The 17041-nt window shown below is 42.7% G+C and overlaps 1 protein-coding gene across 4 annotated transcripts in view; it reads right to left on the minus strand.

Annotated features, from left to right (window-relative positions):
• Positions 1 to 17041, minus strand: part of IQSEC3 (IQ motif and Sec7 domain ArfGEF 3) — an 892834-nt gene that overhangs the window by 570630 nt on the left and 305163 nt on the right. The window lies entirely within an intron of this gene.

Raw genomic sequence — 17041 nt, forward strand, 5'->3', positions numbered from 1 at the left:
CGAATTTTAACACACAGCATTTATTTTTTGTCATTAAGTACATTTTGTTAGCTTGAGTTTTCGTTTTCGTTTTTTTTTGGCTTTTAGTTCAGTAGCAGCTTTTTTGGCGATTGAGTTTCTTTACCTTCATCATACCTGTTACGGCAATGGGGAGGGTGTAGTGAATCCTAGTTTGTTTTAGCGGGATAACAGGAGTTAGCTTAGCCGTAGGCTTGTAAACTCGTGCCCCGTCACCCAGTGACTTTTAACCTACTTAGCTTGCTCTGTCTTAGTCCATTTAATTATTTATTTCCTTTAAAATGGCTGCCTTGTTTATAGTTAGGCCACTTGTTATGGGTTCTATTATCAGTGTCACTGCGCCAAGGCGTCAAGATCAAGCACGAAAGACAAACATACAGTAGGCATTCACACTTAGGGATTTTCCCTCTCTATACTTTCGAGGGATTGTTGATATTAATTGCCGTCCCAAGCATGCCTGTTATCTATTGTTATGAATAACACTTATGTCAGGGGACCTTGTAGATCTATATAAATACAACACACTTTTAGACAGATAATCAGAGGGATTCCGACCAGAGGGCATCGCCACCATCGCTGATACCGATGCTGCAGTCATCTTGACGCTGACCCAGTCTTCGTGTCCCTGCGGAATCTGAGATAGAGACCTAATTCCAAGGTAACGAGGGTTGGGGGCTCCTCTCATGGACACGGCTTTGGCAGATTAGGTTTAACGAACCCAGCTCTCCTTTTTTAGGTAGGAGGTTAGACTTACTCTCCTTAGGGTATTAGGGCTTATTCCATTTTACATATACATATATTTCTTTCATATATTGCATAATGGTGGGGGTCTTTATAACAATGACTCTCCTCTTCACAATACTGTTGCTTGGTATATTCATTATCCTAATCATTGCAGTTCATGCAACTTATCACAAATTGCAGTTACGTTGAATAAAAACTATTATAACTTCACTGCATCTGTGTTATTGCCTTTGTTTGTATGAGACATAATAAATCTGTGAGAAAAGGGTAATTTCCGTTTAACCACGACAACCCTGAGAGATCTTACTTTGAGTCCATGCGTAAGCGACTGCTACAAATCACCTTTTACTATTGTGTTTCTGGTGAGGTACTGCTAGTAAGCCGGTAAGGTTTGGACAACAGTTACAACTAGTTGTAGGAAGAAACTTAGTCACCTACAAACGAAAGTACTGTCATCCTGAGACCAGCAGTCTTGCTCAGAGCAAGATTCCAAACTACGACAGTCTCTGTAACCTTCGTTTTTTTTAAAGTGAATTGCTATTTAAAAAAAAATCTATTTCCTAACTGTATCGTACTTGTAACCAGTGGCGGCTCCTCTGCTATGGCGTAGGAGCGTCCCCCTCCCACCAGCAGCAACCACTGCAAATCCTTTAACAACGAAAAGATAATAAACTAAGTTTTTCATTTTGTTGTTAAAGGGGCAGGGCATTGGGGATGATTGGGATGAGGGGAGTGCACTGTGCACTCCCCTCAGTGCGCATGTGTGTTTCGCCGGCTGTCTCGGGTCAGCCAAACACACATGCGCACTGTGCTCTCTTCAGCCCGGCACTGTGTTGCCAGGCACAGGCTCCCAGTCTGCCTGGGAACACCCTGGCTGGACACTCCCGGACAGTGCTAACGTTGCTCTGAGCCGCGTCAGGATTGGCTGCAAGGCAGGGTGGGAACATGTGCCTGCTGAGGAGATGGAGGATCGGCGGCACGCAAGTAAGTGTGTGTTTTTTTAATTTTTTTTATTTTTTTAATTATTATTATTAAAATTCCCTTCACCCCATGTGCCGCCCCGCCCCTTGTAATCCCCGTGAGCTGTGACTGCCTGTAACCCTTGTTTTTTTTTCCAGTGAATTTCTATGTTTTTTTTATTTTTTTATTTTTTACGTAAAGTAATTTTCATTACTGTACATTAATCCAACCACTGCCGCACCAGTCCCTGTGGTCAATCCCCCTAACACCCAGCCCCACTATGGGCACTGCCTTTAGACATGCGCGACAGGAGCTCCCCGCAGAGCCTGTCTCTCTGGGTGAGAGAATATGTTTGAGAAGTTGTCTCTGGGTGTGAGAGTGGCCGTGAGAGTGCCTGCCTGGGTGTGAGAGTGGGTGTGAGAGGGTCTATGTGGGTGTGAGAGTGTCTGATTGTGCTCCAATAGATGAAAGATGCATTCACCTCATTGAAGGATTTCAGATCGTTTTTCGATATGGAATCGCAGAGTAAACACACTTGCTTTGTCTTTGCCAAGCCCAGGAGTTAGGTTTGGTTGTCCTTTCCAGAAGTGGAGCTTCAACTGGGGCACCTGCTAAGTTTATATTTGTAAGTGTTTCCTGTTGAGGTTTAATTTCTGTGAAATGAGCATCATGGCCAGAACGGACGCTCACCTGCTCATTTATCCAACAAGAGTCCACAGTTTTGCACAAAATGTCGGTTAGTTAGTAAGTGCCACCTCGTTGGGTGAATGGCCAGTGTGTGTGTGTGGGGGGGCACACATTCTCCCCCAATCCCTGGCTATTTTGGACCCCTCGGGCCCCATCCTCGGGGCTCACCACTATTAAATGGGAAGGTGGACTGAGCGGCCCCCTCCCCTGGCTGATTTCCGACCCCAGGGTCCCATCCCCTGGGGCTCACTAAAATGTAATGTGGGGGGCGTGCAGCCCCTGTCCCTGGGCTGATCTCTTTTCATGAAACAGTGCTTTAAATTTGAGATTTTATTTCCACAAACGATTTTTGTTTTAGGTTGAGTATGGAAAAAGGACATGTAATATCAACCACTTGGGCTGTGACAAATTTTCAAGATGAAGTATACTTAAAGAAGATGTTTGATATGAGCGAGCCATGGGGAGAGATTTGTTTATTTAATAATTGAGGGATGGTATATTAAACACTATTGGGGGTGGATACTTGCTAGTTAGTGCCATATTTATGCAGTTTTTTTGCCGAGTCGAATATTGTTATCACAAACATTACCGTACTAAGGAGGTTAATTTGTATTCCAAAAATGTGTGATTTGAACAAAAGCAGTTAAAAGGAGTTTAATAAATTATTATGCAATGGGTATGCCATTCAAGTGATTTTAGTAATAAAGATGTTATGTTTGGATGAATTTAATAGTACTCAAGCAAAGAGAAATTCTAAGATGACTGGTTATTTGTAAGAGATAGTTTTGTCGTTTTTCCATGCTATGTCACGTTTGATCGGAGGGGTTTACACAGTATACCCCATACTGCATACTTTAAAAAATGAAACTGCAGATTTGGTGTTGCTAACACGATGAAGGCTCACTCCAAAATGTGTTGTTAGCTTCTTGCCATAAACACTTTCTGATAACTGCCACTGGAGTGCCAATCTCTTCTTGAGTGGGAAACTTTCCTGATATATATAGTTATTTTATTAGATGCTTATGAGTCTCTGTTGTATTTATATATTACAATATGTAGATATGATCATAACAACTGTATCTAAAAGTATTTCACTACTGAAATATTGAGGAAAATATACAAGTAACATAAATATACTTATAAAAATGCACAAAATATTAGTATGTGTTTATACAATACAACTTTATATCTCAATATATTATCTTCATTATTCATGTATACCCTTTCTATGTAGTTATGTATCTATATATTTATTACTTTACTCCTGCTGTAGAGAAAAAAGGAAAAAAAAACTTTGACTGCCTCCAATGCACTATTCTGTCTCATCGTATACTTCTTTGAATATATCCTCTCCCTCCACTCTGACTCATCCCAAACCTCATTCTACTACTATGATCTCAAAAATAATACTTTCTACACTCTTAGCTCCTCTATCCCTTCTTGGCTCACCCCCAAACCTAATTTTACTACTCTGATCTCCCAAATACCAGTTCTAGATTTTTTCCCTCATGTACCCCTCTTTTGACTCATCCCAAACTTTATTTTACTACTGTGATCTCCCTAATCCCTTTGCGGACACCTCCCTCCTCCATCTCTCATTTGACTCATCCCAAGACTCATCTTACTAGTATGCTCTCCCAAATCACACTTTTCTAGACTCTTCCTTCCTCTAACCCTCCATTATCCGATTCAATCCAACTACCCCAGGCTTGCATGTCCACCTCGCAAATTAACAGCTCATATTTTCCTATACTAATCCATCACTAATCCTTTTCAGGTTCCAGAGTCAGCATGCTACTCGCGCAAAAGCACTTTGACTCCTCATCACGGGTAGTAAGCGTTATATATATATATATATATATATATATATATATACTGTATATATATAGACACACACAATTACAATAGGCAATTAATCATAGCCTGTGACAGTTAAATTTAGAAAAGGAAAGGAGTCCTGATAATCAGGAGCAAAAGTCCTCACACACCACATATGGTGTCATGCTTCATCATCGGACAGCTCCTCGTCAGGCCGGCGCTGCAATGCCTGACGGGCACCCCCCAAAGGGGGGCTCTTTGCCGGAGATCTTTTTATTAATGATGAAGCCGCGGAACCAAATGTGGGTCCGAAAAAGAGGAGGAAAAAAGGAAAGGACAAAGTAAAATTGGCTCAAAACCCTCACTAAATGGTTTATTATTTGCTGTTGGGAATTGGTCAAGATTAAAAGAAGTTACAAGGGAGTGAAACAAGAGATAATGCTCAGGCACTCGTACAAAAAATCAAGGCAAAGGAATACCTTGCAATACTCCTGCAATCTAACACTCACAGTCAAGACGTCACATTCGGGAACGCAGCCGCGGGGGTAGGTGCACCACTGAGCGCCGGCAACACTACAAATTCACTGTGAACCGGGCAACAGGCCTGCGTGATCCCATGATACCCTTTCTCAGAATGGAGTTGGGTGACTGATAGGAAAGAAAAGCCAGTCCGGTTTATCTCTAGTAAGTGACTGATGACGTCTTGACTGTGAGTGTTAGATTGCAGGAGCTGAGAAAAGGGATAATAATATTTGTTTCCTTTATTTTCAATTGGAATAATCCAATGATTTAGTAGGTCCTGAAGAAGCGTCAGGGGATCCTTTTGGACCATAAGAGACGCGAAACATGTCGACCGCATATTGACCATATACTGAGGGATTTCGGATAATTACCGTCTTCCTTTGCCTTGATTTTTTGTACGAGTGCCTGAGCATTATCTCTTGTTTCACTCCCTTGTAACTTCTTTTAATCTTGACCAATTCCCAACAGCAAATAATAAACCATTTAGTGAGGGTTTTGAGCCAATTTTACTTTGTCCTTTCCTTTTTTCCTCCTCTTTTTCGGACCCACATTTGGTTCCGCGGCTTCATCATTAATAAAAAGATCTCCGGCAAAGAGCCCCCCTTCGGGGGGTGCCCGTCAGGCATTGCAGCGCCGGCCTGACGAGGAGCTGTCCGATGATGAAGCATGACACCATATGTGGTGTGTGAGGACTTTTGCTCCTGATTATCAGGACTCCTTTCCTTTTCCTTGTATCAGCTTTGGAACAGTGTATTATATTTCATTATCAGGTTGACTGGAGGGCATACACTGGACCATATAATCCTCCAATCCCTTCTCTTTATTTGACATAGTTAAATTTAGAAGTCAGCTTGGTCCTATGTTTGGAACAATGGTTGTCGCTGTGATAGAGGAAAGCGATACACACATGCTGTTCTCAATCACACAGCTTCCAGCATGGGACCCAGCCAACAGGACCAACAACCAATCCTTCTTGAATGTCGACAGAGCGTTTGTGGAAGGGGAATATAGACATTAAATAAAAAGCTTCAACATGCTCCAAAGTCTAACCAAGTGCGATTGTGGCGCCTTACTCCTTTTCTAATTTGTAGGAAGATTACAGAATGTAAAATTTTTTAGATGCTATATTTTGTTTACTGATGTAAACTTTTTTTTAGCACACCCATTTTTGTAAATAAAGGTGAGTCCCATTTACTAAACACACATCCAGTCCTAGTGGGCAAGGATAAAGGCTTGGCCAGAGAATGTAATGTGTAAGTGAATGTGAAAGTGATTATTGGAGATAAAGCTGCACAGTATTGATCTCAAGCAGCCTATTAGACCCATATCAGTCTGTGTGTCAATGATAACCCTCATCGTGTTTAAGGACAGGAAGTGTGCTATGTATAGACACATGAAGGAGTTTTTTTGTTGTTTCAAGCCCCACTCCAGTGGGCACAGGTACCAGCTTGACCAGGGAATATTTTATGTTACTACCTTACCATGCCATTTTATGGATTCAGGACATGGGATGCATATTGGTAGGATAGAGAAGCTGTTACTGTGTTGCTGGGATAACCTAGATGAAATGCATTTCCTGGATTAACAAAATACCAGTGTCAATGTGCACCTAATTGCTATGCATTTGCGCTACAAAATAACAAAAACTAGTGGTTCATAATCTGCACCATGTGTCCATTAAACTGGTTAAAACATACTCTCAAAGTGGATATTTCAGGATTCATCTGGTATAAGTTCCATCACCAGTGCTCAAGATGTAAATATAACTCCTCGTCCATGTTAAGTCCATCTAGATGTTTGGTGGATAGGATTCTATTTCCTGGGGGTGTAATCCTGATGAGACCAAAAAAAGCTCAGCTCCTCACTGCTGGAGATGATAGTGGTTAAAACAATATTTACCACCTTATCTGCATGGCAAACTACTCCTGATAGTAATTCTGATGCAAGTAGGCATGTGCTTTATAAAAATCACCCATTCATTCATTCATTCAATAATCACGCTGTAACAACTCCCAATGTAAACATCAATGAAGTAACAACTGATATTCTTTCAATACATTTAATTATCATCTTTTGTGGATAGAAAAGTCAACCGCAATTTAATCAACTTAGTCATTCTATCTTGCGTTCTTTCTGGTAATTCTATCTCCCTATAAGAAATGGGGCCTCTAGTTGGTAGTGGTTTGCACCCTGTCCAAGTACGGACCCTCACTCGAGTCAGGTTGAGAGAGCCACACAGCTAAGATAACTCCTGCTTACCCCCTTGGTAGCTTGGCTCAAGCAGTCAGGTTTATCTCAGAGGCAATGTGTAAAGTATTTGTGTGTACACACACACACACACAGTGAAAATACCACAAAGGTACTCCACACCACTTTAGAAACTTACCCAACATTTATCTGAGTAAAACAAGACCAAAATGACAAAAACCGAACATACACAAATAAAGATATCACTTTTAAAAGATTAAATGCAATATTAGTTCCTTGAAATCAATGAAGCGCTTAACTGAGGCAAAGTACTTGAGATCTGTCAAAAACGAAGACAGTGCGGGCCCCAGGGAGGGTGGTGCACCCAGAAGGTGGTGAAGCCAGAGATGGGTTGCTCCTTACTGTTGCAAGGGAGGTGATGCGTCAGTTCTTTAGTGCTAGGCAGGGGAGGTGATGCATCTGTTCCTTACTGCCAAAAGGGAATTGATGCATTGTTTGCGGCATGAAGCATTGGTTCCTTACAGCAATGTGGTGTAAATGAAGAAACTGGCCCCCAGGGTCATGCATCAGAAGACAAGCCACAATGTCAAAATAGTTTATAGAATTCACTGCTACCTCTAAATGCTTCCCAGCGCTAACATGAACCATGACGGAAAATGAAAGATGGACACACTGTTTATGTGAAAAGATAGTTCTTTAATTGTCTTCTAAAACTGAGCAAGTTGTTAATATCTCTTAATTGAAGAGGGATGGAGTTCCAGAGCTTAGCTGCCAGGAAAGCAAAGGTTCTGCTACCACTCTTAGTTCTATAGATCCTAGGGGTGGCCAGGAGAAAATGCTTTTTAGACCTTAAGTCTCGTGCTGTACAGTACAGGGTAATAATAATGTTATATATCCTTTTTCTTTTTTACTGGTAGCCAATGCAGGCTAGCCGGGGTCAACTGAGCTGACTGACATCTAGGAATATGTAACAACACTCTTGCTGCCGCATTTTAAATAATCTGCAGCCTCCTGATTACATACTCTAGGCTACCAAGGTAGAGTGAGTTCCCAAAATCCAGCTGTGGCAGGATGGGACCTTGGATTACTATTCTCAGAGTCTCCACAGGGAGTCATCTAATCATCTTCCTGAGGGCTCTTAAAAGGCAAAATAGGGCCCTACTACCTTCCTGGCCTGAGATGTCATCGTAAGGTCTTTGTCTAGGAGAACTCCTAGGTTCTTAACCTCCTCTTTAAGGATGGGATGTTCCCCCAGATGCATGGGCCTGCTAAATTGATCCCACAGGAACGGGTTATTTCCAATGACTATCACCTCAGTCTTATCACCATTCAATTTGAGGCAGTTCTAAGTCATCCAACTATGTACTCGATGCAGACAAATGGACAAATTCCCAAAAGAGGCCCTTGAATTAGGAGTCAAGGAGATGACAATCAGTGTGTCACCTGCATAAGACACTGTTAAAAATGGGGTCTCTAGTTGGCAGAGGTATCTACCCTTGTCCAAGTAGGGACCGCAATCCTAGTCAGGGTAAGTCACACACAATCCAAATTATCCTGTGCCCACCTTCTGGTAGTTTGACACTGAGCAATCAGGCTTAGCTTAGAAGGCAATGTGTGAAATATTGTGCAATAAACCATAGAGTAACACGGTGAAAACACCACAAAAATACACCACATACGTTTAGAAAAATATAGGATAGTCATCTGGTTAAATTAATGTCAAAACGATAACGTTTCAAAAAGCACAAGTTGAGATATCACTTTTGCAAGATTAAAAAGAGTCTTAAATCTTAGAAATCAACAGTTGTCTCTTGTTAAAACAAAGTACCTGGTTTGTGTAAAAAATAACACACACAGAGACGAGAGGAGATGCATGGGAAATTTCTTTCCACGCTGCAAGGGGTTTTGCATTGATTTCCAGCATGCGGTCTTGGTTCGTCACTGCAATGCGGGGATCTTTTTGATGCCCACGGACGATGAGGGGAAAATCCTGAGCATGCGTTAAGAGGTCACAGGCATTGCGTTGATCCAGTAGGCGATGCGTCAAATTTTCTGTCGCACAGCAAGCACTGAGGCAATTCTTCACTTGGGAAGTTGGGCTGCGTCGTTCCAGTTCGGCTGTGCATCACATTTCTGGCCGCAAGGCAGCTGTTGCATCGAATCTTCACTCAGGAAGTCTGGCTGCGTCGTTACGGTTCGGCTGTGCAGTGATTTTCTCATCGCAAGGCAGGCTGTGCATCGTTTCCAGCAGGCTGTGCATCGATTTTCGGTGCAAAAGGAGTTTCCTCAAGAGATTAAGTCCTTTTGGCCCTGAGCCTTCAGAAAACAGGAGGCAAGCTCAATCCAAACTCTTGGAGAGCACTTCTCAGCAAAGTCAGAGGGCAGCAAGACAGCAGGGCAATGGCAGGGCAGCAGTCCTTCTCAGCAAAGCAGTCCAGATGAGTCCTTTGGGCAGCCAGGCAGTCCCTCTTGATAGGTTGCAGGTTCAGGTCCAGAAGTGTCTCATTTGGTGAGGTCAGGGACCCAGTTTTCTATACCCAAAAATGCCTTTGAAGTGGGGGGAGACTTCAAAGAGTGGTTTTGAAGTGCACAAGGTCCCCTGTCGGTACACGTCTGTCTTCCAAGGTCCAAGTAGGGGGTTAGGCAGTCCATTGTGTGAAGGCAGGCCACTAGCCTTTGAAATTAAGTGTCAGGCCCTCCACCCTTCCAGCCCAGGAAGACCCATTCAGTATGCAGATGAGTGCAGGTGTGACTGAGTATCCTGTGTTTGTGGTTCTCTGGGTGAAATGCACAAGGAAGCTGTCGCTCAGCCCAGACGTTGATTGGAGGCAGGCTGTAAGGCACAGATGGATTTAAGTGCAGAGAAATGCTTAATTTCTAAAAGTGGCATTTCTAAAATATTAAATATTAATATAATGCAGGATTTTCTATTACCATTCTGGCCATACTAATTATGACCTGGTTACCACTTTCTGATCAGAATCTACCACTCAAACAGTATGAGGGTAGTCCTAATGCTGTCCTATGAAAGGAGTAGGCCTCACAGTAGTGGATTTTTTTTTACCTACATAGCACCCAGCCCTATGGGTTACCTAGGGCCTACCTTAGGGGTGACTTATATGTAGAAAAAGGGGAGTTTAAGGCTTGGAAAGTATTTTTACATGCCAAGTCGAAGTGGCAGTGAAACAGGCCTTGCAAGGGCAGGCCTGAGAACTGGTTAAGGGGCTACTTATGTGGTGGCACAACCAGTGCTGCAGGCCCACTAGTAGCATTTAATTTACAGACCCTAGGCACCTGTAGTGCAGTTTACTAGGGACTTACAAGTAAATTAAATATGCCAATTGGGCATGAGCCAATGTTACCATGTTTTAGGGAGAGAGCACATGCACTTTAGTACTGGTTAGCAGAGGTCAAGTGCCCAAAGTCCAAAAGCCAACAAAAACAGGTCAGAAAAAGTAGGAAGAGGAAGACCAAGTTTGGGGATAACCCTACAAGTAGTGGTGTTACAGGAAAGTCCCAATGTGTCTCAAATGTAAGAATTCCTTGCAGCATTGCTACCAAACATGTGTGGAATTCCAAGTGTGAGCTGTCTGTAATTACTTACTTCACATGCTTACTGAAGAGGCTTTATGACAACAGATTTTAGTCCAATTCCACAAGAGTTATCAATTTGTAATATGAATCAGGATAACTCTACAGTTTAAGTATAGTCAATTAGAGTTTGGAAAGAAAGGAAAGCAGGTAATTGAGCAAGTGGAAGGTCTGCATATTGCCCATCTTTCATTTAAAGTGATGTGACTATTTTTTTCAATGTGGAAGGAATTGAAATCGTTCCATGCTGAGGGCACGAGGGTGGTACACAATCAAATGACAAACAATAGGAATAATTTTCTTGGTAGAAATATCTTATTTTTTGCTCATGCGTCAGAAAAAAATGTTATTTGGACATCAATGCCCAAGAGAAATTCAGCTTAGGAATATTGTGGGGGGTCATTTTAGACCTAGGGGATAATTTTAGGTTTTGCGGTGTGGCCACCAAACCATCAGTGTTTTGGAGGCACCACATACACCATACTGTCAATGGGTAGACAGTCACACCTAGCGCTAGCCTCCAGTGAGGCAGATATTTACCCTCCAAATGGGCTTCCACTGTGTTTCAAAGCTGTGCAAATCATGCACTAACTTCTAGCATTATTGAGTTATTATATGTGTTGTAGACAGCACAATATTGTTGACAATGGAGCAATGACCACATTTTTAGAGTGGCAGAGACACAAATTAGATCATTATGACTGAGGTCACTGATTTAGTCATGGACATCCTTCACTTCATAATCAACTTTTAGGATGAAATGATTTATATGCTTTGGGTACGGTATCACCTTCATTGAATGTTACATAGGTGAATCTGATGGGACCAGCAATTACTCTGATGACCACATTTGTTTTGTTATCAAATGTATGTAAGTGTTTTGCTTGAAGCATGTCCTGCTGCAATGCTCTTAGAGAGTGTGTGTTCGATTGTCCAATATTTACCTGAAATGTCGAAGCGTATTAATTCATACAATGATTTTATGCATTGTGCAAAGTATGGAATGTGAGTTCTGCCAAAACTGAAGAAGCCCAATAATTATTCTAGCTTTTTAATGGTATTTGGTGGTTTGAGTTGTGCACATTTTTCTAGATTGTGGTGCACCAGGTTCTTTCCTTCATCAGATAACTCGTATCCCAAAAACAGGACACTGAGAAACGCAATATTAGTTTTCTTGAAATTGAATTTATAGCCTATTTCGGCAAATCGCACAACATTGCGGGATACCCCTCTTAAATATTCCAAGAGATCATCACCCGTAAGGGACATATCATCTACATAGGACAATGCCTAGGGTCAATTTCCTGTAAAATGGATGTTACGCATGCTGAGAACAGTCTAGGACTGTTCTCAAAACCCTGAGGGAGCCTACAAAATTTTCTGTGCAAGCCTAAAGGGCTAAATGCTGTTAAATCCCAGCTTTCAGACACTATATTTTGGCAGAAAAACCCGTTTGATATATCCAGGGTTGTTTTTTATTTTTTGCTCTCCATATTATTAATTAGTGATGTACTGTGTGCATTTTAGATAGCAAATATGCGTATATGACCATTTAAGTGTCTATACTCTAAGACTATTCTATGAGATGTTTAGCTTAGCTACAGGAAACAAGGGGTTGTTCATTGGTGAGACGCAGAGCTCAAGTACACCCTGGTATTCAAGCTGTGTGAGTATTTCTCTCACAGGTGCTTTAGTCTCATGTTTAATTGGATATTGAGGTTGAGGCTGTGGTTGTGATCTAATAGCTATTATGTGGTATGGAGAGGCTCTGTCCCACCCCACATAATTGTGATACAGTGCGGGGGCTTGTGCCATTGTTCAATCTACTGAGTAAGCTTCCCATAATTCCTAGGAACGAGAAGTGAGAAAGAAGGCACAATAACTTCTTCCCTGAATGGAAGATTGCAGACAAATTCTGGTGGCCAATGAATTTCTACCAATAGGATATCGTAGCACTGTGTCAAATTTTCCCAGAATATTACTTTAATTGTGCGCTCAATGTCTCCTTCAAGGTGCAATTTCAGTTTGTAAACTCTGTCGGGGAGGAGACGCGTGTGTCTGTGGTTTCGACTTCTATATAGTCATTAGTTGCTGTTGCATCCAGAAGCCCTTGAAGATTCTGGCAAGCTATTGTTACCTCTGGTGTGATGTCTAGCAGAGTCAGTGCCCACTTCCTGCTCTTCACTAAAGCTCTCAACATGCGTGGCATTTTGCGGCGAAATAGCTGCCGCGTCTTTCTTTTTAAATTGTTAGTTCTGTTCGGGAGGTTTATTTTCCTTTTTTATGGAAGTTTCACCCAAGTGGTGTGAATCTTTTCTTGATTCACGTACTCGTTTCATTGTTTGGAACGCTCACCTCTTTCACTTCGGTTACCCGGTGAGTCCTGAAAGGAATGAGATTTGCGTGTATCAGTATATTGGTATCTACTGGGAATTTTCAAACTATCTCTATTTCTTAAGTTGTATAGTTTATCAGACTTATCCAGACGCGGAGATTCTCCTCTCTGTTTTATATCATATTTTTTGTTTTTGTTTGTCCCAGCATTTTTTTTTAGAACCCTCCATTGCTTGCTTGGTAAAATCCTTATTGGCTTTACCTTTCAGTTGTGGTTTACTCAGACTGGCTCCTAAACTGACCCAACCTATACTAGAATAGGACCCAGCAATAATCTTTGGCAGCTCGCCTCCTGATCCTGTACAGGAATATCCTGGAGTCGCATGCAGACTGCCAGAGCTACTGCTTCCCTATTAATGTTACTTAATATTATTGAGGATACTGTGGTAAAGTTGCCCATTAGTTGCATCCCCAAGTCTAGGGCCGGGGCAGCCCTGTATTAGGCTTGAATTTGTTTCAACACTTCCGGAATATTCACGGTGTCAGTGTACCGCATGCAGTAGTATTGAGTGCAGGAAATTCTGCACCCCATGTGGTGCAGTTGTACACGGGGGGAACCATCCTGGATGGCAGGCATATTGTGAGATTCCTTAGTTTATCTTGAGGTCGCCTATGGGGAAACACTGCTTCCAAAGTGCTAGCCAAAATGGAATTTCTTCATGTTTGCTGGGTACCTTACCCATGACCGAATGTATTGTTGCAGGATTAATGCTTGCCGTAATCATGTGTGGTTACGCTGCAGAAGTCCTTGCCGGGCCGTGTTTAATGTTTGCATCACAAATTGTATTAAGCGTCTATGTACTTGTACTAAATTGCTATACAGGTGGTGCACTTGCGCTACTGCCATGGTTTTAGCATTTGGGTGTGTATATGTGGCCAGCTGTAGCCATGTGGGGCCTTCATTACTTAAAGGACCTAGTCTAATGCTGTGTACAATGTGTGGTAGGGCACCATCAAGCCAATTTTGGTGTTTTGATACGATAGAGGTATTTCTAAGTATGTCTGTATTGTGCAGAAGTATTAGCAATAGTGTAGTACTGAAACACGTGTGTTCCCATCCGCTGCTGGAAAGTTGACCCAGGAATAAAACATTTTGGTTCTATATGCCGCATTTGCCTCAGCTACAAATGTGACCGCTCCTCCCTCATCTGTAAGGCCATTATTTATTAAATGATTTGTGAGGGGGAGACTCATGTTTGCTGCAATTACAACCCATTGGGGTTCTGCCATGTGTCAAAGTTTGTATAATTCAGAGATAGGCACACCAGGTAGGGATCTTGTGCCGTGTGACAGCTGTTGGTCTAACCCTTCCTGACAGCTAGCAGCACCTCACCAATATGCAAGAGTAAAAAGCGATTTTAGGTAGTCCTTAGCATGTTATCTGGATTTCTTAGGGAAATCATGGTGGAACAGATCTTACCCCTTTCTCTCAGTCACATATGGCTCACACACAGGAAGGCAAAACAGAAGCACAGCTAGGTTCAATAGGTTTTATTGAATTAACAGCATTCTATATAAAAAAAGCATGTATTGCGATTATGAGGATGATAAAACATAATAAAAGCATAGGGAAAATCCCACCATACTGTCACAACAATGGTTCTAAAATCCCTACCAGCACTACTGAGATCCCCCACAAGAGCATTGTAGTGTAAGCCCTAATCTGCCCATTATCCCCCAGTGCCCCCCCATGGAAAACCCCATCTGTGATTGTAGGTAAAGAAGAGGTCTATTGATCTACCGCCAATTCTCCCAGATAGAGGGAGAGACAGCGTCAAGTCTCAAGAAAAACTTGAAAAGGCGGGGTGGAGTGTATGATGGGAACAGGTTGGAATTTCCCTCTGTCGTGTAGGGGCAGCGAGGTGTGTTATAATGAAACATCTGATGTGCTGAGAAAACTGCCCTGACGTGACAACACATGTACTTTTGTGTATAAGAGTTGTGGACATTAACGCTTTGTACCGGCAATAATTTGTAACTTATCACCTACAGCCTTGGACAGAGCACAGCATGAGAATGTTGTGCAGAGAAAAGAATAACAGAAGTCTGCGTAAAAGGAGAAGCTGATAAAGTAATAAACATCTCCACTAAAACAAGGCTTTATCTAAAATAATAGAGAAAAATGAATGCGTCAGAGTGAAAGGCACAAGCTGCAGGCCTATGCTAAAATAACATGCCTATGTACTAGTTAAATTAACCTCACAACAGTAGCATGCTTCCTAGACATACATCTAGCGCCTTGTGTGTTTACCTGCCACAGGGTTTACGAAGGTACAAAGCAAAATGAGGTAAAAAAGATGTTTCCTTGCTAAGGGGTCAGTAGGTGCATGGCCTTCTGTCACAATAGAGACCACTCATACTGTGCCGCTAATGGGCTCATGCAAAACAAAGCTCATGGCAAATTTAAAAAACTACACGGTAGTGACCATATTCAAAGTGTTGCCAGTGATGAATAAAAGCATCTGAACCCAACACAGCTAAACGGTTATTTTCAATTATCTCTGAACATTCGTAATAATAGGTTTTGAGTAAAGGTTTGACCTTGAAATTTAGCTCACTGTTTTTTTTTTTTTTTTGTAAACTCCATTTACTGCGAACGAGATGAAACTGGATGGAGTTAGGAAGCCACTAAAAGCGATCAGTGAGTCACCGGGCACTCTGAAAAGATTCTCCATAACGCAAAAAAAAAGTCCCGGAGATCCTTGAGAAGCCCCTCGACCTGTGAATCATGCATTTCCTGGAGAGCGGAGACGACGCAGATTCAAAGGAGAAATGTGCGCGTGCCTGGCAGCTGTGTGCGAGTAATTCACATCACGATGCAAGTGGACAAGACTATATGACATATGTCTATACTCATGCATCCATATTTCCTGAGTCTCCGGGTGCCAGAAGGCATTCAATTAAGACTGGAGATCAGGAAAGACTCGGAAATGGACGCCACAGCCCCATCTCTTCTATAAGCAGTGCGCCGGCTCCATTGGATACATTTAATAAAGATTGTCCGTAACCAGCTTTAAGCTGTCGCGCAACAGGCAGGTAAATGATGTATGGACCGTTTGCAAAGCTGGAAAGATACCACACTACTGCACCTTTCTTAATATATATTAGGAATTATCACTGGATTGAGTCAAGTTTATCATGATGCCCCTTTTGCTGTTCTGGGAAAGGTCTAGATTTGACTGGTGTCAGCTTGCTTGACCTACGCAGGCATGAGCATCAACTCTGCATTGCAATTATTTTCATCTTAAACCTGGAGCCAGATGACCTCTCGACCCGCGTGTGGGTTCAAGCACTTATACAGAGGAGGGCCAGTAACCACGCTATGCATTCTATGCGGGATCAGGGGTACCACAGATGTTCACTGGCTACACTTGCGTGCACATGGCATAAAGTGACATGGGACACAACACCCATGCCATCCTGCCTAAATACAGGAAAGGCTTGCGGTGGTAGCAGGGGGCAGGAATGAATTAATAAAAATAAAAAAAGCTTACCTGAATCGTCGCGCCCGCCTCCGTAACCACTGCGCTTCTCCTCTCCTGCAGGCAGGCTGCAGGCACAGGCTCCCAGCCTGCCTTGCGGCCACTCCTGACACTGCTCAGAGCAGCATCAGGATTGGCTGGGAGCAGGAGTCTGTGCAAGCTCTCTCCAGCCCAGCTGGAGAGACACTACTGCGCATGGGTGTTTGGCTGGCCTGAGACGGCCGGCCAAACATACATGCTCAGTGAGGGGGAGTTCTGTGCACTCCCCCTCAGTGCTAGTAAGAACCTGTGACCCTGCCCCTTTTTCTAAAAACAATAATAAACATAGGTTTGCAGCAGCTGCTTCTGGTGGGGAGGGGGGGGGGTGGCGACGCTCATCCGCCCTTATGGAGGAGCTGCCCCTGCCTAGAGAGAACTGCATCATCAAACAGTAATCCATGTAAGCACATAGAACTGTGGATGGATCGTAAACAGGGAAAACAGAACACAAAAACACCAAACTTTTAACAGTGCACTCACACACACAACAGACAACTAGCCTCTTGCACAGTAGCAGATTGTTGTAAGGGGCTCTGGGGAGCAGCCCCCCGCTTCCTGTAACGCCCCACATTCTGCGC

The sequence above is a fragment of the Pleurodeles waltl genome, chromosome 4_1 (genome assembly GCF_031143425.1).
Source record: "Pleurodeles waltl isolate 20211129_DDA chromosome 4_1, aPleWal1.hap1.20221129, whole genome shotgun sequence".
Taxonomy (NCBI): domain Eukaryota; kingdom Metazoa; phylum Chordata; class Amphibia; order Caudata; family Salamandridae; genus Pleurodeles; species Pleurodeles waltl.